Here is a 22,183-nt window from a genome sequence, read left to right as displayed (position 1 = left end):
GGATCATGACCTGAGCCAAAGGCAACTGCTTAACCCACTGAGCCACCCAGACACCCAGGAGTTGTTTAATGGGTAATGAGTTTCAGTTTTGCAAGATGGAAAAGTTCTGGAGATTGGTTATGCAACAGTGTGAATATATTGTTAAAAACAAAACAGGCCCTGGGCACCTGGGTGGCTCAGGGAGTTGAGGCCTCTGCCTTTGGCTCAGGTTGTGGTCTTGGGGTCCTGGGATTGAGCCCCGAGTCGGGCTCTCTGCTCGGCGGGGAGCCTGCTTCCCTCTCTCTCTGCCTGACTCTGCCTGCTTGTGATCTCCCTCTGTCGAATAAATAAATTTTAAAAAAAAGAAAAAAGGCACAAAATGGAGCCATTATGCTAAGCCCCATGTCACCAAACTTGAGACTTGACTTAATTACAGTTTTGGCTTTCAATGAAATGCAATCTTAAAACAGTCAGGAATCTCCTAATTAGCACTACCTTGTTGATCTGCCTGGTAGACCCCTAATATCCCCAGTAGGAAAATGACCTTACAATAATCAACCAGCTTTTTTTTGTCTAGTATAACTTCCTTGTTCCTCTTTCTCCAGCTTATAAGTCTTTCACACAGCTTCTTGAAGCTCCCTTCTGTCTTTTAGGTGGGTTGCAGCCTGGGGTGTTTGGGCAGCTCAGTCAGTTAAATGTCTGACTCTTGATCTCGGCTCAAGTTTTGATCTCAGGGTCAGGAATTCAAGCCCTACATTGGACTCCATGCTATGTGTGGAAGCTACTTAAAAAAAAAAAAAAAGTGCTCGCTTCGGCAGCACATATACTAAAATTGGAACGATACAGAGAAGATTAGCATGGCCCCTGCGCAAGGATGACATGCAAATTCGTGAAGCGTTCCATATTTTTTGAATCATGAGAGACTATGGACTCTGAAAAGCAATGTGAGGGGTTTGAAGTGGTGGTGGGGTGGGAGGTTGGGGTACCAGGTGGAGGGTATTATAGAGGGCACGGATTGCATGGAGCACTGGGTGTGGTGAAAAAATAATGAATACTGTTTTTCTGAAAATAAATAAATTAAAAAAAAAAAAAGATTGGATGTGGCCTGATTTGTGACTTGTTGAAAAAAAGCCAGTAAGATCTTTAAAATATACCCGGTTAAGTATTGTTTTTAAATAATACTTAATACTACTGAACTGTACACTTAAAAATGGTTAAGATAGTAAATTTTGGGGCAGCTGGTGGCTCAGTGGGTTAAGTCTCTGCCTTTGGCTCAGGCCATGATCCCAGGGTCCTGGGATTGAGCCCCACATCAGGCTCTCTGCTCAGCAGGAAGCCTGCTTCCTCCTCTCTCTGCCTGCCGCTCTGCCTACTTGTGATCTCTCTCTCTGTCAAATAAATAAATAAAATCTTTAAAAAAAAAGATACTAAATTTTATGTTACGTGTATTTTATTATAATTTGAATTTTTTAATATTAAACAAGATAAATAAATGATCCTGTCTTTAATTTTAATATTATTTTTTATTTATTTTAAATATTATGTATACTTTTATGCAAACCAAAATGATTCCAGTAGCTATCTCTATGTTAAATGATTATTAGTCCATCTCATTTTTTTCTTTTTATTTTTCTGTTCAAGTCTGCCATCAACATGTATTACTTTTCTAATCAGAAAAATGTTATTATAACTCCCAACACCTTTGTGGTGACTGAGATTCCTTTAACATGGAACAAGGCCTTACATTCCACATTTAGAAGTTCATTAAGCCAGGGTGCCTGGGTGGCTGAGTGAGTTAAGTGGCTGCCTTTGGTTCAGGTCATGACCTCAGGGTCCTGGACCATCTGGACTGCTTTAGGCTTCCTGCTCAGGGAGGAGTCTGCTAGTCCCTCTGCCCCTCATCCCCACCTTTCTTCCTTTCTTTCTTTCTTTCCTTCTTTTCTTTAAATAAGTGTCTTTTTTTTTTTTTTAAGATTTTATTTATTTATTTGACAGACAGAGGTCACAAGTAGGCAGAGAGGCTGGCAGAGAAAGAGGAGGAAGCAGGCTCCCTGCTGAGCAGAGAGCCTGATGCTGGGCTCCATCCCAGGACCCTGGGATCATGACCTGAGCCAAAGGCAGAAGCTTTAACCCACTGAACCACCTAGGCGCCCCTACTCCCAACCTTTCTTAAATAAATAAAATCTTTTTAAAAAATAAAAAATGAAGTACATTTAAGCCTAGTGAAAAAAATATCAAATGGTTTAAATTTACTCTAAGATGTAATGAGGATATCAAGGAGAGAAGCGGCAGGTAACTGGTTGCCTGAAAGGGGCAGGACTAAATGTTTAAAAAATTAACAAAAATCAGGGGCGCCTGGGTGGCTCAGTGGGTTAAAGCCTCTGCCTTCTGCTCAGTCGTGATCCCAGAGGCTTGGGATCAGCCCCACATCGCATTGGGCTCTCTGCTCAGCAGGGAGCTTGCTTCCCCCTCTCTCTGCCTGCCTCTCTGCCTACTTGTGATTTCTGTCTGTCAAATAAATGGATAAAATCTTTAAAAAAATTAACAAAAATCAGAGATACAGAAAAGAGAGACAAGATCTCCAAACATATTTCAAACACTTCAAAATTTTGCCTAGCACTATCTCTGGTTAGATCATCCAGAAAAGGTGAGAAGACCTAAGATTTCTTGTGAAATAACTTGAGCAAGAAGCAATTTTAGACACAGAAAAGCCCTTTGTCACTTAAACCTGGGAAAATACTATATTGATTTTCTTATTTTCACTGGGAAATTTATGTGTTCTAGGTAATTTCTATACTTCCTATTTGTCTCCCTCATTTTTATTTTATTTTAATTATTTCATAGGATAGAGGGAAAGTCACCAGAGGCCCATTACACATGTGTTCACCCTCTTGGGCATCTCTGCACTTGATGGCAGTGACCAGAATGAGTTTCCCAGTGCACACACTGACTGTATATGATATTTGAGACCTTCTGTCACTTAATATATGGTATGAATGCAGTAACCACCCATGCAGAATTTTTAAGAACACCTAATTTTCAAATATAAAGTTGTGTTGCATAATTACAGTCCAATGTTTGATTTGGAAACTATGATCACTGTGCATTGGGAGATAGACATTCCTTTACTTTCTGGCACATGTGGCTTGAGCAGGCACTTTGATTCCACCAATGAAGTGGGGTTTGTTTTCTTCAGAAAGATCTCAGGGCTTCCACTGTTGTTGCCCTTTAGGAAGAGATTTAAAGATCATTTTCCCGGGGCGCCTGAGTGGCTCAGTGGGTTAACGCCTCTGCCTTTGGCTCAGGTCGTGGTCCCAGGGTCCTGGGATGGAGCCCTGCATCAGGCTCTCTGCTCTGCGGGGAGCCTGCTTCCTCCTCTCTCTCTGCCTGCCTCTCTGCCTACTTGTGATCTCTGTCAAATAAATAAATAAATAAATCTTTAAAAAAAAAAAAGATCATTTTCCCAATACCAACAAATTGTATTAATCTCAAATCAAATAAATGTTTTCAGCTTTGGTTTTAGTTGAGAAACAGGTTAAGGAATCTTGTAGCTGCACTTTCTTCAGCTATAATACACATAGAGAAAAAGCATAGCCTTCAAGCTCTGATCTACAAAGAGTTAATATCTTAAGAGCTAAACAGAACTGTATTAATTCCTCTCTTAATGAGTCAGGAAGACAAGAGGATTCTAGAGGACCAGAGGACACCAGAACAGTCAGAAAAGAATTAGAGTGAGATCTCTGGAGGAAGCAAGAACTGTAAGTTTATATGTAACACACATAGTCCCTTCTTTCTTTCCCCTGGTTGTTTTTGGGGAGAGTGAAATAAGTTTATTTATTTTGTATTGTATTGCCTGCCTCCCTGGCATACAGGTACCACATCACTAGGTCTTCTTTAATCCTGTCACCCTCTTGACTCCATTCCGTATTTCACTAGTTCGCAAGTCTTTTCATGCTCCTTCCTCAGTGTCTGTGATCCATCCCACTTCTCCATCTCCCGTCACCATCCTTCCTAGTTCAAGGCCACTTGCCTGAACCATAGTAATATCCTTACATTCCTCCTTTCTGCCAGTCTCTCTAACTGACTAATGCCAGATCAATCTTTGTAAAGCTCTCCTGCAGCTCTGACTCTATTGCTTTTGTGCTCAAAATTTGTAATCACTGTCAATTATCTGAAGAATGAATAAAACTCCTCTGACATATATGCAAGGTCTTGCAAAATATGTCTCCTTTCACTTAAATTCCCACAGCTTGCTTTCTCTTATCAGCATGCCTACCTGCTACTGTCTGAGACCACCCTGCTCCTTGCACACCCCTGACTCCATTTAAACAGCCTTCCCTGTGGAACACTCTATCTCCACCTGCCACAATCCCTGCCAGACTCCAGCAGTGCCCCCTCCATTAAGCTTTATCTGGTCCTTCAAGTGAATGTGAGTCTTCCTTGACACTCTTATTTTGCTTTGTTCTTCTCTGATTGACTCTTAGTATATTTACCTTATGGTAAAGGATGTGCTCTTCTCATTTCCCCTCTTAATTATTCACCGCCTAAGAGCAAGGGTTCTATTTTTCTTCCTGTAGCAACTACACAAAATGAGTACACAGTAATACTTGTCAAATTTAGTAAGATCCAAATTCCAGGAATTCTGTCATCTTTTCTGAGCATTCATACAACTGATGCTGCAATTACAGAGCCTGCACTTTTTTCCAAAGTCTTCCTTTATCTCTGCTCCAAGTTTCTTTCTCAATACTTACATCTCATTTGCTTCTATCCTCTTACATAAGACTGGCTCCTCCTGGGTTCTCTTGGTCACTGTAAAAATATTCTTTAAAGGTCTCTTCATAATTTGTCCCTTCCTGCTCCCAGACCTTTAACTCAGTAGCCTCACTGCAGCCCCCCTTTCAGGGACTTGACTCTTTTGGAGGCCTGCTAAAGGTAAGTCCTTATACATTGGGAAGACTTGAATTCTAGTCCATATTCAGTGGGAAATAGTTAAAACCCTATTTCTATATTTTGCCACACAGGTGTACTTAATCCATTAATTTTTAAAAGACGGGAATATTTTTGCAGCATCATTTCCTGTGCACTACTGAAATGCTACTGGCATTCCTTTGAGCAGATTTTCCACTTGATTTTTGAAATTTTCTTATTCCTCCTCTCTGCTGCTCTAGTCAGTGACACCACTATGGCTCTCACTTCACTGTGTTCTTAGATATAGAGGGGAGTTAATATAAAACTATAAAAGTATTAAAAGCAATTCCAGAAAGAAAAACAATTTCTTCTACAATCTGATGTCATAGTAATGCATCTGCTGAAAAATTATTATACATCTGCAGGTACCAGGCACTGTGTTAAGCACTCTGTGTACAAAGATGTCCTCAAAAGAGTTTATGGTCTAGTGAGGAGGCACATGATGTATAAACACTATAGAGAACTGACTCATATTCACCAACACACAAGAAAAATCATATATAATATAATATAACTCAGTACCTTATACATAAAAATATAATGTAGACTTATCAGTTGGCCAGACACTAGTTCAGTGGACACGATAAATATAACATTTGCCTAATTTGGAGCCTGTACTAAATCCCCACCATCGTGCTTAGCTTTTTTTTTTTTTTTTTAAGATTTTATTTATTTATTTGATAGAGAGAGATACAGTGAGAGAGGGGGAACACAAGCAGGGGTAGTGGGAGAGGAAGAAGCATGCTTCCTACTGAGCAGGGATCCTGATGCGGGGCTCAATCCCAGGACCCTGGGATCATGACCTGAGCCAAAGGCAGATACCTAACAACTGAGCCACCCAGGCATCCCCATGCTTAGCTTTTTATAGGCATTATCTTAATTGATACTCATCATAACCATATGAAGTTAGCATTTCATCCCTATTTTATAGATAAAGAAGCTAAGGAAAGTGGTTAAGTAACTTGTCCATGGTCACACATGAGAAAAATGTGAATCCGTGTCTTTCTTATTCTTAGACTCTTGATTATAGCCATGATTTACAGTTCATTCTCCCCAAATTTAATCAGAGGTAGAGGAGCTCGCTGTATAATTTTAATTGCTGGTGTCATCAAGCTGACTTTATGCACCTATCACTATTTTTTTAAAGATTTTATTTATTTATTTGACAGACAGAGATCACAAGTAGGCAGAGAGGCAGGCAGAGAGAGAAAGAGAGAGAGGAAGCAGGTTCCCCACTGAGCAGAGAGCCCGATGCAGGGCTCAATCCCAGGACCCTGAGATCATGACCTCAGCTGAAGGCAGAGGCTTAACCCACTGAGCTACCCAGGCACCCTGCACCTATCACTATTAAAGGGTTATTTTTTGTTCTCCCTCACGCTACCTTTGCCCCAGTGCACCACAATTCTGAATATCACTTCAAGGGAATTCTTTTAGTCTTTCATTCCATTGAGTTCAAAACAATTGATAAGCCCTCCTTACTTACATCTACTCTCCAGTCCTTTTCCCAGAGAGATTAAATCTGGCCACTTTGTTGGATTTGGATGTTCCTTTAATCATGCCTCCACTACTGTCTCTCCTGGGTTTTCTTTTCTGGTATTCTAAACCTTCCTGTCTTTAGTGGAGGTTTTTTTTTTACTTCTGTTTTAGTACTTTTCAGTTGCTCCACAGTACCACACAGCTTTGATGGTGTATTTTGGAATGGTGAGAAATGAAGACAGTCTTCTCTGGGCTCAGACAGTAAGGAACTACAGGATCTGTTCTGCTATAGTTCAGTTTTTACAAATGGCTTCAGGTCCCGAGGACAAGGCCTGTAATGCAATCACCTCTCCTTTTCCTTCATGTTACTTCTCTAAGATAGGAGGCTGGGAAGATCGGATAATTTAGCAAACTTGCAAAAGCTACCTTAAATGTGAGATTTACTTTAAGACAAAATGGTTTCCTTGATTGCTTTCATTCTGTTCTATCTAGCCTTACAGCTTTTTTTTTTTAAAAGATTATATTTATTTGACAGAGAGAGGGATTACAAGCAGAGGGAGTGGGAGAGGGAGAAGCAGTCTCCCTCGCAAGGGGGGAGCCCAGTGTGGGACTCAATCCCTGGACCCTAGGATCACAACCTGAGCCAAAGGCAGACGCTTAACAACTGAGCCACCCAGGCACACCTAGCCTCAGGACTTCTGTCTAACATGTGAAAAGATATCCACTTTTAGGTGATTATTTAGTTTCTTTATTTTTTTATTTTATTTTTTAAAATTTCTTTTTATTTATTTGACAGATCACAAGTAGGCAGAGAGGCAGGCAGAGAGAGAAAGAGGGAAGCAGGCTCACCACTGAGCAGAGAGCCTGACTCAGGGCTCGATCCCAAGACTCTGAGGTCATGACCCAAGCTGAAGGCAGAGGCTTTAACCCACTGAGCCACCCAGGCACCCCTATTTAGTTTCTTTAAAATAGGTATGCTGGGTACCTGCATGGCTCAGATGGTTAAACATCTGGCTTCAGCTCAAGTCACGATCTCTAGGCCCTGAGATTGAGGCCCACATTGGGCTCTTGGCTCAGGGGGAAGTCCCTCTTCCTCTACTTCTGCCCCTGCTCATGCTCACTCTCTGTATCTCTCTGTCTCAAATGAATAAATAAAACATTTTTTAAAAATAAAATAGGTGTGCTATAAAAATCCATATAGGTCCATTTAAAATTATATCATTGGAAAGATGTTCTCCGCTTATTATGTTTTTTAAAAGTGAAACATTATAGAATGGAATATGAATGGTCCAACTGAAGTTAAAATGTCTGGAAAGTAGATCAGCAAATGGTAATATTCTTTTCCAGCGATAGAATTTCTCTATTACATTTCTCTATTTGTTCAAAGTAAGCTTGTAAATAAGCTTCTTCAGTTGACAAGTCAAGCTAACTTCTGCATAAAGGGGGTATTTGTTATACAGTACATAGTACTTTCCTATAGAACCTAAGAACAGGAACAGAGACAGGCCTCGAAAAAGACTAGAATCATGGACAGGAAGCTTCAGGACTTCTCGACTCATCTCAGCCACTCAGTGTCATTCTCTCATTTGATTTGTTGATTCATTCATCTATTTATTTACTCAACATATGTCTATTAGGAGCCTTCTATGTTCCAAGAACTGTTTGCACACTGGTAAATAGAGGTAAACAAAATTAACCAATTTTCTGCCTTCAAAGTTGTTCTATTTTAGTGGGAGAAGACAGACAATAAACAAATACAAATAAAAATATAGTGTTACAAGGGAAATAAACAGGGCAACATGACAGAGTGTAACTGAGGAAGTGCTCACTTTAGTTATGAAGGTCAAACAAAGTCCTCTTGGCAAATGAAAAGATGCTGAGAGACTGAAGGATGCAATGGAAATAGCCATGTAAAGAACAAGAGAAAGAGCATTCTTGTAAAAGGGCAAGGAAATTAATGCTTGGGGGAGCATATAGGAAGCTGGTGTACATGAGTATAGTTTGCTAGAAGAAGAGATGTTCAAGGTGTGGATCTGAGAAATAAGATGGAGGTCAGATCATGGAGAGCTTTGTCAGCCATGGTAAGGAGTTTGGATGTGATTTGATTTGATTATTTATTTCTTTACTGAGAGAACACATGAGCAGTGTGGGAGGGGCAGAAGGAGAGAGGGAGAGAGAATCTTTTTTTTTTTTTTTTAAGATTTTATTTGACAGAGAGAGATCATAGTAAACAGAGAGGCAGGCAGAGAGAGAGGAAGGGAAGCAGGCTCCCCGGTGAGCAGAGAGCCCAATTCGGGACTTGATCCCAGGACCCTGAGATCATGACCTGAACTGAAGGCAGCAGCTTAATCCACTGAGCCACCCAGGCGCCCCAGGAGAGAGAATCTTAAGCAGACTTCATACCCACCTTGGAGACTGACATGGGACTTGATCTCACGACACTGAGATCATGACCTGAGCCAAAATCAAGAGTCAGATGCTTCACTGACTGATCCACCCAGGCACCCTAGATTTTATTTTATTTTTTTGTTTTTTTTAAGATTTTATTTATTTATTTGACAGAGAGAGAAAGAGCACAAGTAGGCAGAGAGGCAGGCAGAGAGAGGGGGAAGCAGGCTCCTTAATGAGCAGAGAGCCCGATGCGGGGCTCGATCCCAGAACCTTGAGACCATGACCCGAGCTGAAGGCAGAGGCTTTAACCCACTGAGCCACCCAGGCGCCCCCAGGTTTTATTTTAAATGTAAAGGAAAGCCATTAGGGAATTTTAGGCAGGAAATGCTATGACCTGGGTTGTCTTACAAAGGTTACTCTGAATGTTTCAGGGACAGTTGATGGAAGAAGGAGAGGAAAATAGGGAGAGCATTAGGAAAACAAACATAGCCCCGGAAGGACTAATAAGAAGTTGCTACGGGGGTGCCTGGGTAGCTCAGATGGTTAAGCGTCTGCCTTCAGCTTGGGTCATGATCTTCAGGTCCTGGGATTAAGGATTAAGGAGCCGAATGTGGGCTCCCGGCTCAGCAGAGAGTCTGCTTCTCCCTCTCCCTCTGCCTCTCCTACTGCTTGTGCTCTCTGTCTCTCTCTCTTTCTCAAATAAATAAATAAATCTTTAAAAAAAAGGTTGCTATGGCTAAAGTTTGCTGCCTGTGTTCTCTTCTAGGATTTTAATGGTTTCCTGTCTCACATTTAGGTTTTTATCCATTTTGACTTTTTTTTTTTTAAGATTTTATTTATTTATTTGACAGAGAAAGATCACAAGTAGGCAGAGAAGCAGGCAGAGAGGCAGGCAGAGAGGCAGGCAGAGAGAGAGGAGGAAGCAGGCTCCCTGCTGACCAGAGAGCCCGATGCAGGACTCAATCCCAGGACCCTGAGATCATGATCTGAGCCGAAGGCAGAGGCTTTAACCCACTGAGCCACCCAGGCGCCCCATTTTGACTTCATTTTTATGGTGTAAGAAAGTAGTCCAGTTTCATTCTTCTGCATGTTGCTGTCCTGTTTGCCCAACACTATTTGTTGAAGAAACTGTCTTTTTTCTATTGGATATTCTTTCCTGCTTTGTTGAAGATTAGTTGACCATGGAGCAACAGTTTTAGAGCTAAGAGACTGGGTACTATAATCCAGAAAAAGAGTGTTGACCAAAGTGTGAGGCGACTTTACAGGCAGGATTTCTCCAGTTATCTCTCCAGTTATTCAGGGTATAGAGAAGAACATGGCCATACCAGAACTTCCAAGCTTTATAATAATTCTGGCCATCCAAAGAGTCTAATTTAACTCTCTCAGTCCCATTTCCAACCATTTGAGAAAGAGAATCTGATTGGCCCAGCTTGGGTCAGTTGTTTACCCTGGTCCAATGAGCAGTGACTGTGGGTCCTGAATCACAAACTATAAACTGGTTACTGAAGGGTCAGTCCTCATAAATGAATTGGGGAGGCGGGGGTCAGAGGATTCTTTCTTAGAGAAAGGGGATGGTCACTGGCTTCCAGGATGAGTAGACATTAAAAAATGCCCCAAGAGGATGAATATCAATTCTATAGTCAGAAGAATTGATTTCATTTCATTTTATTTTTTAAAGGATTTTATTTATTTATTTGACAGAGAAAAACACAGTGAGAGAGGGGACGCAAGTAGAGGGAGTGGGAAAGGGAAAAGCAGGCTTCCTGCTGAGCAGGGAGCGTGATGTGGGGCTCGATCCTAAGACCCTGGGATCGTGACCTGAGCCGAAGGCAGAGGCTTAACCCACTGAGCCACCCAGGTGCCCCAGTCTTAACTCTTTTGTAAAGAGTGGTCAACACCACCACAAAAAGAACACTAGTGAGTCATGTACCATCAAGAAAGTGTTGATAGGACACCTGGGTGGCTGAGTTGGTCAAGTGACTGCCTTCGCCTCAAATCATGATCCCAGAGTCCCAGGATTGAGTCCCATATTTGGTTCCCTGCTCCGTGGGGAGTCTGCTTCTCCCTCTGACCTTCTCCCCTCTCATGCTCTTTTTCTCTCTTTCTCAAATAAATAAATAAAATCTTTTAAAAAATAAAGTGTTGAGGGTGCCTGGGTGGCTCAGTTGGTTAAGCTGCTGCCTTTGGCTCAGGTCATGATCCCTGGGTCATGGGATCGAGTCCCACATCGGGCTCCTTGCTCAGTGGGGAGCCTGCTTCTCTCTCTGCCTCTGCCTCCTTGTGCTCTCTCTCTCTCTAATAAATAAATAAAATCTTAAAAAAAATAAAAATAAAGTGTTGATAAATTCATAATACAACTTAAGTACAGCCTGCAGAAGATATCCTAAAGTTACATGTAATTGATGAACTTGCCTTTATTTCAGTGTCCTCTGGGATCACCTATAGCTTGGGAACTGATAGGAAATCACATCTCCTGTGGACAACACATCAAAGGACCTATTTGAGACATAGACAATTACCTCTGATGGTACCAGTGTCAAAAGGTAAATTGTGCCTAAAGATGGAAGTCTTTTATTTTTTTTTAAGATTTTTTTTTTTTATTTGATAGAGGAGACATAGCCAGAGAGGGAACATAAGCAGGGAGAGCAGAAGAGGGAAAAGCAGGCTTCCTGCCTCGCAAGGAGCCCAATGTGGGACTTGATCCCAGGACCCTGGCATCATGACCTAAGCCGAAGGCAGATGCTTAATGACTGAGCCACCCAGGCACCCCTAAAGGTGGAAGTCTTTTAAAATCAAAACAATGTTCAGTCTGTCATTGTGGGGCATTTTGACAGCTTCAGAGTGACTGCTTTGCTCTCAGGTCTTTTCTTTAATCTTCTCAACATTTTATTTCTTAATTCTTACAACAAAAGTCTTACTGTGCAAATTTAGAAGGTAAGGGTAAACACCACCACAACAAAAGTGGAGACAAATGAATAGTCCATTCCTCTATTCACATGGTTAGTCCTTCACTCTCACTAAGCAAAGGTGGGAAATTTAAGATGGAAGAGCACAGCCTCACAAGAACTTCTTTTACACTTAAGATATTATTTTAACTTTGTTCCTACTCTCCCACCTCTCAGTCATAGTTACTTAACTTCACTCGATTTCACTTCTATATAATTTTTTCAAAGGTAGGGCACTTTATGCACTGCCTATGGGGGTAAAAATACTGAGGTCACTTAGGACAAAAGCTTGACATTATCTAGCAAGTTCAACATGCAGCTTTATTTCTGGCCAAAAAAATTGCAGAAATTTTTGTATATGTGTACCAGGAGATATATACCAGAATGGTCATAGCAGCATTATTCATAAGATAAAAAATGGGGAAAAAAATGGAAACAATGTAAAATGTCCATAGTTGAGGAAGTTAATGCACATTGATATATATTCATACAATGTAATAACAAATGTATTTTCTTTATAATAAATAAATCTTATTTTCCTTAAGTTGTAAAGAGGGGCACCTGGGTGGCTCAGTCATTGGGGATCTGCCTTCAGCGTGGTTCATGATTCCCACAATCCTGGGATCAAGCCCTGCATCGGGCTCCTTGCTTGGAGCCTGCTCCTCTCTCTCCCTCAGCCTGCTGATCGCACTGCTGTGATCTCTCTCTCTCTCTGTCAAATAAATATATAAAATGTTTTTTAAAATTTTTAAATAAAAATAATAAAGTAATATAAGGCAGTTAGTAGTAATAGAACATTTAAGATAGTGGTTACCTCTGGGAGAAGAAGGGAATAGTATGGGTGGGAACTTACAGAGGGTTATTAATGTAGTAGTAACTGTTTCTTAAGCTAGGATGTATGTTTGTGTACACTTTATTATTCTTCAAACTGCTTACATGTGTTTTATTTCCTCATTTATAGTGTGAGCTGTATATGCTAATGTTTTTGTAATAATATACATAATACATGCTTATATAATACATTATATTATACCAGTTTTATTGTGATGTGATTTACATGCCACAAAATTCACTGTTTTAAAGTGTACAATTCAGCAATTTTTACTGTATTCACAGAGTTTTTTGCATTCATCCTCACTAATTTCAGGATGTTTAATTACCCCAAAAAGAATCCCTGTACAGTCATTTCCCTTGTCCCCACATTCTGCCCCTGATAATCACTTAGCTGTTTTCAGGCTCTATCAATTTGCTTATTCTTTATAAATGGCATTCTTTATAAATGAAGTCATATAACCCATGGTTTTTGTGAGTCTGGTTTCTTTCACTTGTCATAGTGTTTTCAAAGTTCATCCATGTTGCAGCATTTATCAATACCTTCATTCCTTTTTTGCTGAATAATACCTCATTGTATGGGCATATCACATTTTGTTTATGTATTCATCAGTTGATAGACATTTGGGTTGTTTTCACGTTGGGGCTATTATGAGTAATACTGCTATGAATATTTGTGTATAAGTTTTTTGTGTGGACGTGTTTTTATTTCTCTTAGGTATATACCTAGAAGTGAAATTGCTGGGTCATGTAGTAGCTCTATGTTTAGCATTTTGGGGAATTGCCAGACTACTTTTAAAGCAGTTGTACCCTTTTATGTTCCTACCAACAATGTATAAGAGTTCTAATTTTTTCATATGCTCAGTTGTTATTGAAGTGATATTTTGTGTTGTTTTTAAAAAATTTGTTATTTCTCTTGTGGTTTTGATTTGCACTTCCCTGATGAATAATAACATTGAACATCTTTCATGTTTTTATCAGCCACTTCTATAGCTTCTTTGGAAAAAAATCTCTTTAGATCCTTTGTCCATTTTTATTAATTTATTTTATTAATTTTTTTTTAAGATTTTATTTATTTATTTGACAGAGAGAGATCACAAGTAGGCAGAGAGGCAGGCAGAGAGAGAGGGAGAAGCAGGCTCCCTTGCTGAGCAGAGAGCCCAATGCGGGGCTCAATCCCAGGACCCTGGGATCATAACCTGAGCCTAAGGCAGCTGCTTGAGTGACTGAGCCATCCAGGCACCCCTATTTACTTTCTTGATAGTGTCCTCTAAATCACAAAAGTTAATTTTGATGAAGTCCAATTTATCTATTTTTTTTCCTTTTGCCACTTGTGCTTTTGGTTTCATGTCTAACTTCATTGTATTGTATTTAACACTGCCTAATCCAAGGTCACAAAGGTTTATTTCTGTATTTTCTCTAAGAATTTTGTAGTTTTGTAATTTAGCTTTTTACATTTAGGTCTGTGATCCATTTTCAATTACTTTTTTATATGGTATGAGATAAGGTTCCAATTTCATTACTTTTTTATTTTTTTAAGATTTTATTTATTTATTTGAGAGAGAATGTGAGCAAGAGAGGGAGAGTGCGAGCAAGTTGGGGAGGGGCAGAGAGAGAGGTAGAAGCAGATTCCCCACTGAGCAGGGAGCCCAGCATGGGACTCTGTCCCAGGACCTTGGGACCATGACCTGAGCTGAAGGGAGATGCTTAACTGACTGAGCCACCAGGTGCCTCAGATCCAACTTCATTCTTTTGCATGTGTATATCTAGTCCCCCAGCACCATTTGTTGAAAAAATGATTCTTTCCCCGTTGAATGTTTGTGGCATGTTTGTTAGAAAGCATTTAACTGTAAATGTGAGGGTTTACTTCTAGACTCTCAGTTTTATTCCATTGCTGTGCATATGTATCCTATTTCAATACTATGCTGTCTTGATTATTGTAGCTTTGTAATGAGGATGTATGGATAGTCTGGGTTCCTTGCATTTCCAAATGAACTTTAGGATCAGCTTGTTAGTGTATTGGGAATAAAAGCCAACTGGAATTTTGATAGGGACTGCACTGAATCTGTATATGAATTGTGGACATCTTGGCATCTTATCAATATTAAGTCTTGAGGGTTGCCTGGGTGGCTCGGTTAAGTGTCTGCCTTCAGCTCAGGTTATGATTCCAGGATCCTAGGATCAAGTCCCACATTAGGCTTCCTGCTCAGCGGGGTGTCTGCTCCTCCCTCTCCCTCTGCCTCTGCTCTCTCTGTCTCATGCACTCTCTCTCTAATAAATAAATAAAATCTTAAAAAAAAATTGAGTCTTGAAATCCATGAACATGAGATGTTTTCCTTTTTTTTGAAGATTTTACTTATTTAAGGGTAGCTTTGTCAGTTAAGTGTCTGCCTTTGGCTCAGGTCATGATCTCAAGGTCCTGGGATGGAGGCCCCCCCCACCTGTGGGGCTCCCTGCTCAGTGGGAAGTCGGCTTCTCCCTCTCCCTCTGCCCCTTCCCCTGCTCATATGCACATACATACTCTCTCTCTCTTTTCTCTTTTCCTCTCTCTCTCTCTCAAATAAAATCTTTTTTAAAAAAGATTTTATTTATTTATTTGACACAGAGAGAGATCACAAGTAGGCAGAGAGGCAGGAGAGGGGGGGGTAAGCAGGCTCCCCGCTGAGCAGAGAGCCCGATGAGGGGCTCGATTCCAGGACTCTGAGATCAGGACCTGAGCCAAAGGCAGAGGCTTTACCCACTGAGCCACCCAGGCACCCCTCAAATAAAATCTTTTTAAAATTTTTTACTTACTTATTTGAGAGGCAGAGAGAGCAGGGTGATGGGGAAGAAGAAGGAAAGAGACAAACTGACTCTGTGTTGAGCACGGAACCTGGTACAGAGCTCAGTCTCAAAACTCTGAGCTGAAAAGAAGAGTCAGACACTTAAATGATTAAGCCACCTAGGTGCCCCACATTGATTGATTTTCATATGTTAAACCAAGCTGTATTGCTGGGATAAATTCAATTTGGTTATAGCAAAAAGCCTTTTTATGTGTTGTTCAATTCAGTTTGCTATTATTTTGTTGAGTATTTTGTTTCTATAATTATAAGAGATACTGATCTGTAGTTTCTTGTGGTATCTTTGGTTTGGGCCTCATGAAATAAGTTGGGAAGTGTTGCCTCTTCTATTTTTTGGAAGACTTTGTGAAAGATTGATGTTATTTCTTCTTTTTTTTTTTTTAAGATTTTATTTATTTATTTGACAGAGATCACAAGTAGGCAGAGAGGCAGGCAGAGAGAGAGGAGGAAGCAGGCTCCCTGCTGAGCAGAGAGCCCGATATGGGGCTCGATCCCAGGACCCTGGGATCATGACCTGAGCCGAAAGCAGAGGCTTTAACCCACTGAGCCACCCAGGCACCCTGTTATTTCTTCTTTAAACATTTGGTCGAATTCATCATTGAAATCATCTGAGTTTGGGATTTTTTGGGGGGATTTTTTTGTTATAAATCAGTCTCATAAGTCTGTTCAGATTTTCCATTTCCTCTTGAGTCAATCTTAGTGGTTTGTGTCTTTTTAGGAAATTGTCCATTCCACCTAGGTTATCTAATTTATTGACACACAGTTGTTTGTAGTATTCTCAGATAATTCTTTTTATTTATTTAAGGTTGGTAGTGATGTGATCTCATTCATTCCTGATTTTAGTGATTTGAGTCTTCTCTCTTTTGTTTTGGTCAATCTATCTAAAGTTTTGTCAATTTTGTTGATCTTTCAAAGCACCAATTTTAGTTTTGTTAATTTTCACTTTTGTTCTTTTGCTTCCTATTTCATTTATCCTGCTCTGATCTTTGTTATTTCTTTCCTTCTGCTTGCTTTGGGTTTAGTTTCCTCTTGTCTCTAATTTCTCATGGTAAAAGTTAGTTGATTTGAGATTTTTTTAATATAGGCATTTGTAGCTATAAATGTCCTGTTATCTGTTATCTCTGTGTTAACTACATCCAATACATTTTGGGATGTGTTTTCATTTGTATAAGACATTAACAATAAAACATTTTTAATTAAAAAAAAATAAGGAGGACCCATGGTGGGACGTAGTCAAGCTGGTAGATAACCAAGGCCACATGTCTAGACCTTGTTCATCACTGATGCTAAATGGATCATAATATTTCAATAAGTAAAAAAATCTAGAGATGCCTGGGCTGGCTCAGTCGGCAGAACATGTGGCTTTTGACCTTGGGGTCATGATTTAAAGCCGCAAATTGGATGAAGAGTTTACTTAATAAAAAAGAAAGGAAAAACCAAAAAAGAAAAATCTACTATGTTCAGTATGCTTTTCACCAGTGCGCAACTTGAAATTTTGTGCTTCTCAAAGCTTTATCTATTTGACAAACTGAAATGTGATCTGGCTGAGAAAATTTTCAAAGTCAGAAAAGTCATAGTACTAGTGACAGAAAACCCTGTGCAGGAGCTAAACACCTAGAGAGTCTAGTCAGTTTTGAGGCTATCCACATGACCAAAAACCCAAACTACCTTAACATTTCTTCAGAATAAGGTGCCAAAATGAAGGATGTACATGTTCACTTTGTGGGGAAAGAAATTCTGTGGGGTTTACTACCAACTGTGTCAAATTTTCTTCCCGTTATTTATGAAATAGCTAAAAGTAAAAAAGTGCTTGTTATAAATGAAGATTTTCATAAAGGTTTATAGTCATGTTAAAAATTTTATTCCTAAAAAAATTTATTCCTAGTGGTCATCTTTCTTTCCTGTTAAGCCAAGTGTGCCTGGCAATCAGCTACATTATTTTGTAAGTTCATTGATTTGGAAGTTGTAGCTTTTTAATTCTCCCTACTCTAAGCAATCTTGAATTTATTTCGAAAACTTTGCTTTGGGAGAAGAGAAACTTTTTATTTTAAGATTTTATTTATTTATTTGACAGAGAGACACAGTGAGAGAGGGAACACAAACAGGAGGAGTGGGAGAAGGAGAGGCAGACTCCCTGCTGAGCAGGGAGCCCAATGCAGGACTCAATGCCAGGACCTTGGGATCATGACCTGAGCTGAAGGCAGACACTTTTGACTGAGCCACCCAGGCACCCTGGGAAACTATTTTTTTAAATTGAAGTATAATTGACACACAGTGTTACATTAGTCTCAGATGTACAACATAGTGATTCATGAACTCTTATGCTAATACAGGTGTAGCTACCTTTTGTCACTGTACAACACCATTGACTGTATTCACTATGCTGTACCTTTCATCCTTGTGACTTACTCATTCTGTAACTGGAAACCTATTTCTCTCCCTCCCCTTTCCCCATTTGGCCCATTCTTCTATCCCTTCTCCTCTGGAAACCACCAATTTGTTCTCTGAATTTATGGGTTTATTTCTGCTTTTTTTATTTACTTATTTTTTAAAATATTTATTTGTTTATTTATTTGAGAGAGAGTACACACACCCATAAGCAGGAGGAGAGTCACAGGGAGAGGGAGAGAATCTTAATCAGACTCCCCACTGAGCACGGAGGAGCCCAATGTGGAGCTCAGTCTCATGACCTGGGATCCTAACCTGAGCCAAAACCAAGAGTTGGAGGCATAACTGACTGAGCCACCCAGTTACTCCTTGTTTGTTTTTTAGATTGCACAAATAAGTGAAATCATACTGTATTTGTCTTGATCTGACTTATTTCACTAAGTGTACTACCCTCTAGGCCCATCCATGTTGTCACACTCGGCAAGATCTTATTGTTTATGGCTGAATAATACTCCATCATATACATATACCATGTTTTTTAATGTTAATTTTTTTTCAAATTTTTATTTAAATTCTAGGTAGTTAACATACAGTGCAGTGTTGGTTTCAGGACTAGAATTGAGTGATTCATCACTTACATAAAACACCCAGTGCTCATCTTATCAAGTACCCTCCTTTTTTTAAAGATTTTATTTGTTTATTTGACAGAGAGAGATCACAAGTAGACAGAGAGGCAAGCAGAGAGAGAGAGAGAGAGAAGCAGGCTCCCTGCTGAGAAGAGAGCCCGATGCAGGACTCAATCCCAGGACCCTGAGATCATGAGCTGAGCCGAAGGCAGCGGCTTAACCCACTGATCCACCCAGGCGCCCTCGAGTGCCCTCCTTAATACCCGTCACCCACTGAGCCCATCCCCCACCTGCCTCCGCCCATCACCCTTCAGTTTGTTCTCTGTAAGAGTCTCTGTGGTTTATTTTCCTCTTTCTTTTTACTTCTCTTTTTTTCATACCACATGTTCTTTATCTATTCACCTATCTTGGGTTAATCTATATCTAGACTATTCTAAATAACACCAAAGTAAAGTAAGCATGTATATATATTTTCGAATTAGTGTTTTTGGGTTTTTAGGGTAAATACCCAGTAGTTGAATTACTGGATCATATGGTGATTCCATTTTTAATTTTTGAGGCACCTCCATACTGTTTTCCACAGTGGCTGCACCAATTTACATTCCTACCAACAGTGCACGAGGGTTCCTTTTTCTCCACATCTGTGCCAACACTTGATATTTCTTTTCTTTTTGATATTAACCATTCTGATAGGTATGAAGTGATATCTCATTGTTTGTGGTTTTTTTTAAAGATTTTATTTATTTATTTGACAGAGAGAGAGAGAGAAAGAGATCACTAGTAGGCAGAGAGGCAGGCAGAGAGAAAGGGGGAAGCAGGCTCCCCGCCAGGCAGTGAGCCTGATGCACGGCTCGATCCCAGAACTCTGAGATCATGACCTGAACTGAAGGCAGAGGCTTAACCCACTGAGCCACTCAGGTGCCCTCTCATTGTGGTTTTGATTTGCTTTTCCATGATTATTAGTGATGTTAAATATATTTTCAGATGTTAGTTGTTGTTTTTAATTAACCTCTATACCTAATATGTAATTTGAACTCAAGACCCCCAAATCAAGAGTGGCATGTTCTACTGACTGAGCTAGCTAGGCACCCCTATAGTGTTTTGTTTTTGTTTTTGTTTTTTGAATAGTTTCCATGCCCAACACTGGGCTCAAACTCACAACCCTGAGATCAACAGCTGCATGCTTTACCCACTGAGCCAACCAGGTGCCCCACCTGGTTTTAAATATAACTCTCCCCTACACCAGGGGTTTGGTCAGGGAAAATACAGGGTGAGCCTAGAAAACCTTATTTTGTCAGAAAATGTGGAAGATCTCCAACCACCTGGTGGTTTAGTCAAGCATCTGCCTTTGGCTCAGGTCATGGTCCCAGGGTCCTAGGATCAAGCCCTGTGTCAGGCTCTCTGCTCAGTGGAGACTCTGCTTCTCCCTCTGCCTGCTGCTCCCCCTGCTTGTGCTCTCTCTCAAATAAATAAAATCTTTTTTTTTAACTTTTTTTTTTGAAATCAGAGAGAAAGAGTGAGCGGCAGGCAAAGGGAAAAGTAGGCGGCAGGCAGAGGGAGAAGCAGGCTCCCCACTGAGCAAGGAGCCCAGTGTGGGACTAGATCCCAGGACTGTAGGATCATGACCAGAGCCAAAGGCAGCTGCTTAATTGGCTGAGCCATCCAGGCATCCCAATAAATAAAATCTTCAAAAATAATTGTGAAGTGCTCAAAAATTCATGGAGATATTTTAAAACAACACCAGAACCAGCTGAAAAGTCTTATACTGACTGAATCTGGGACAGTTTTGATGTCAAAATGAATAATGATATTGATGGATTTTAACCTATTGAATAAAATAGGAATCCATGAGATTTCATAGATGTAAATAAATATATTAATAAATAAATGTTGTAAAGAGAAATCTTTGCCCTAGAGTAGACCTGCAACTAATAAATGGAGAAGTAGTAATGAAATTAGAATTATACTATGGTTACGTCCTTATACAATGAAGTGTTTAGAAGTAATGGGATATCATGTGTACAATTTATTTTCAAGTGGTTCCAAGAAATAATAGAGAATATATATAATATTATATATTGTGATATAAATCTATATATTTGGAAAATAGTTTGACAGATTTTTAAAAGTTAAACGTATCCATTCGTCTGTTGAAAGGCATCTTGACTCTTTCTACAGTTTGGTGATTGTGGCCATTGCTGCTATGAACATTGAGGTACATATGGCTCTTCTTTTCACTGCATCTGTATCTTTGGGGTAAATACCCAGTAGTGCAGCTGCTGGGTCATAGGGTAGCTCTATTTTTAATTTTCTTTTTTTTTTTTAAGATTTTATTTATTTATTTGACACAGAGAGAGAGATCACAAGTAGGCGGAGAGAGAGGGAGAAGCAGGCTCCCTGCTGAGCAGAGAGCCTGATGCGGGGCTAGATCCCAGGATCCTGAGACCATGACCTGAGCTGAAGCAGAGGCTTAACCCTCTGAGCCACCCAGGTGCCCCTATTTTTAATTTTCTGAGGAATCTCCACACTGTTTCCTAAAGAAGCTGCACCAATTTGCATTCCCACCAACAGTGTAAGAGTGTTCCCCTTTCTCTACATCCTCTCCAACATTTGTTGTTTCCTGCCTTGTTAATCTTTGTGATTCTAACTGGTGTAAGGTGATATTTCAGTGTGGTAAAGAAGATGTGGTCCATATATACAATGAAATATTACTCAGCCATCAGAAAGAATGAATACCCAGCTTTTGCATCAACATAGGTGGGACTGGAGGAGATTATGCTGAGTGGAAAAAGTCAAACAGGGAAAGTAAATTATCATATGGTTTCACTTACTTATGGAACATAATGAATAACAGGGAGGACATTAGAAGAAGGAAAGGAAAAGTGAATTGGGGCAGATCGGAGCGGGTGATGAACCATGAGAGACTGTGGACTGTGAGAAACAATCTGAGGGTTTTAGAGGGGAGGGGAGTGAGGGCTGGGGGACCCTGGTGGTGGGTATTAAGGAAGGCATGTATTTCATGGAGGACTGGGTGTTGTATATAAACAATGAATCTTGGAACACTGCATCAAAAACTAATGATATATTTTATGGTGACTAACATAACACAATTAAAAAAAAAAGTTAAACATACACCTGTCTTTTGACCCAGCTGTTTCACTCCTGTGTATTTACCCAAGAGAAATTAAAACATGTTCACACAAAGACTTATACACAGATTTTCATAGCTGTTCCGTTTGTAATAGCCAAAAACCTGGAAACAATTCAAATATCCATCAATAGTAAATGGATAGGGGCGCCTGGGTGGCTCAGTGGGTTAAGCCGCTGCCTTCGGCTCAGGTCATGATCTCAGGGTCCTGGGATCGAGTCCCGTATCGGGCTCTCTGCTCAGCAGGGAGCCTGCTTCCCTCTCTCTCTCTCTCTGCCTGCCTCTCAGTGTACTTGTAATTTCTCTCTGTCAAATAAATAAATAAAATCTTTAAAAAAAATAGTAAATGGATAAATAAATTATGGTTTATCTGTACAGTGAAATGCTACCAGCAATCAAAAGGAACTATTGATACAAGAAACACCATGGATGAATCTCAAAATAATTATGCAGAGTGAAAGAAGTCAAACCACCCCCCAAAATAAAAAATAAAATGAGTACATAATGGATGATTTGATCTATATGAAATTCTAGAAAATTGAAACTGTAGTGACATAAAGTCATATATTGGTGGTTGCCTGGAGACTAACG

General features: G+C 40.0%; 1 non-coding gene across 1 annotated transcript; it reads left to right on the top strand.

Moving 5' to 3' along the window:
- Positions 1 to 781: 781 nt before the first annotated feature.
- Positions 782 to 888, top strand: LOC123388243. Its single transcript, XR_006602798.1, has one exon. It is a non-coding gene; the product is annotated as a U6 spliceosomal RNA (small nuclear RNA).
- Positions 889 to 22,183: the final 21,295 nt, after the last annotated feature.

Source organism: Mustela putorius, unplaced genomic scaffold (genome assembly GCF_011764305.1).
Source record: "Mustela putorius furo isolate JIRA1106 unplaced genomic scaffold, ASM1176430v1.1 tig00003896_pilon_pilon_pilon, whole genome shotgun sequence".
Classification (NCBI taxonomy): domain Eukaryota; kingdom Metazoa; phylum Chordata; class Mammalia; order Carnivora; family Mustelidae; genus Mustela; species Mustela putorius.
Note: the sequence above shows the minus strand (reverse complement) of the source record. Positions and strands in the feature narration are given on the sequence as shown.